The sequence below is a fragment of the Schistocerca serialis genome, chromosome 4, assembly GCF_023864345.2.
Source record: "Schistocerca serialis cubense isolate TAMUIC-IGC-003099 chromosome 4, iqSchSeri2.2, whole genome shotgun sequence".
NCBI classification, from domain to species: Eukaryota; Metazoa; Arthropoda; class Insecta; order Orthoptera; family Acrididae; genus Schistocerca; species Schistocerca serialis.
In genome coordinates, this window is record NC_064641.1 from 52,772,950 (window position 1) to 52,775,275 (window position 2,326).

Consider the following 2,326-nt stretch of genomic DNA (forward strand, 5'->3'; position numbering starts at 1 on the left):
AAGTTAGAGAATTGCTTGTACCTCCCCCTTGGGGTGATATTAGTGATATCTTGAATTATGTTGATGAATTGGAGAGGGTGAAGCCCTCACTGGAAGATCGTAGGAGGAATTTTGATGACAGTACTCAACCAGGGCGAGAATTTCAGGTAAATGAGATGAACAGGACTAATTGCAATTGAAATTCAAGGAATGGTTGGGTGGAGGATAGCCAGAATGGGCACGGAAATGATAGGCGAAATTCAAGTAGAAGAAATGGAGGAGATGACTTTGACTCTGGATCAAACCATTTAAACTAGGTAATCCTCCAGTTTTGGCTCACACTCAAGGTAGGTAGTGAATCAGTAACTATGGGTTTAGAAACTAAGTTGCCTCAGAAAGTTACCTTGTACCTGCCCCTAGGAGTAATATTAGCAATTTATTGAATTATGTTAATAAATTGGAGAGGGTGAAGCCCTCAGTGGAAGATCGTAGGAGAAATTTTGATGACAAAACTCAATCAGGGCAAGAATTTCAGGTAAACAGGATGAAGAGTCACATGTAATAAATATGCTGTAATCACAGGTAAGAGTAATGTAGTAGTAAGACAAGTCTAATTTCTAATTCTAGTGAGATGTGGAATGACGGTTTGGGTAGCAATGTTTATCCCATAAAAGGAGAGAGGAACTTACTATAATAAAATGAATGAGATGAAACAGTGTGTGGTTAATGTTGCTCAGGATGTCCAAAGTGTCAAAATGGATGGTAATTTTTAGGAGAACATAAGGAATTCAGGTGTTTTGCTTTGTGGTCTAATACTGGAAACAAGAATCAATTAATTAGCCAAGTATTTGAGGACAGTAAAGGTGACAATGGGTCTGATTCTATTATAACCATATATATATATATATATATATATATAAAAAAAACAAAGATGATGTGACTTACCAAACGAAAGCGCTGGCACGTCGATAGACACACAAACAAACACAAACATACACACAAAATTCAAGCTTTCGCAACAAACTGTTGTCTCATCAGGAAAGAGGGAAGGCGAGGGAAAGACGAAAGGATGTGGGTTTTAAGGGAGAGGGTAAGGAGTCATTCCAAACCCCGGAGCGGGAAAGACTTACCTTAGGGGGAAAAAAGGACAGGTATACACTAGCACACACACTCATATCCATCCGCACATACACAGACACAAGCAGACATTTGTAAAGGCAAAGAGTTTGGGCAGAGATGTCAGTCGAGGTGGAAGTGCAGAGGCAAAGATGTTGTTGAATGACAGGTGAGGTATGAGTGGCGGCAACTTGAAATTAGCGGAGATTGAGGCCTGGTGGATAACGGGAAGAGAGGATATATTGAAGAGCAAGTTCCCATCTCCGGAGTTCGGATAGGTTGGTGTTAGTGGGAAGTATCCAGATAACCCGGATGGTGTAACACTGTGCCAAGATGTGCTGGCCGTGCACCAAGGCATGTTTAGCCACAGGGTGATCCTCATTACCAACAAACACTGTCTGCCTGTGTCCATTCATGCGAATGGACTCCTTACCCTCTCCCTTAAAACCCACATCCTTTCGTCTTTCCCTCTCCTTCCCTCTTTCCTGATGAGGCAACAGTTTGTTGCGAAAGCTTGAATTTTGTGTGTATGTTTGTGTGTCTATCAACACAAAATTCAAGCTTTCGCATCAAACTGTTGCCTCATCAGGATCGAGGGAAGGACGAAAGGATGTGGGTTTTAAGGGAGAGGGTAAGGAGTCATTCCAATCCCGGGAGCGGAAAGACTTACCTTAGGGGGAAAAAAGGACGGGTATACACTCGCACACACACACATATCCATCCACACATATACAGACACAAGCAGACATATTTAAAGACAACAAAGATGATGTGACTTACCAAACGAAAGCGCTGGCAGGTCGATAGATACACAAACAAACACAAACATGTGTTTTTCTAACATTAAGAAATTACAGCTTTAAACATATTTGCCTGGAATAATGTGTGGAAAGAATAAGCAAGAATTGTTTGTATATCGCCCTTCAGGCTAAAATATTAAGCAATTTGATGGAATACAGTGAAATAATAGTTTCTCTGAGTGATAATTTTGTTTGATCGGTAATGAGAGTAAAGTTTGTCTAAGCATAAGGATCTGTTACTGTGGAGTGTTTCTCAGTAGAGTCAATTTTGCATTAGGTAAGTAGAGCAGGTGTTTATTTATTAGGTAATGAAATGATAATAGAAATAAATAATGAATAATATTAGGGTCTTGATGGTTAGGGAGTCTGTCTCTGCTGTAGGGGTATTTTTGTGAGAATGCACTTCACTAGCTAACAAGATAAGAAATGTA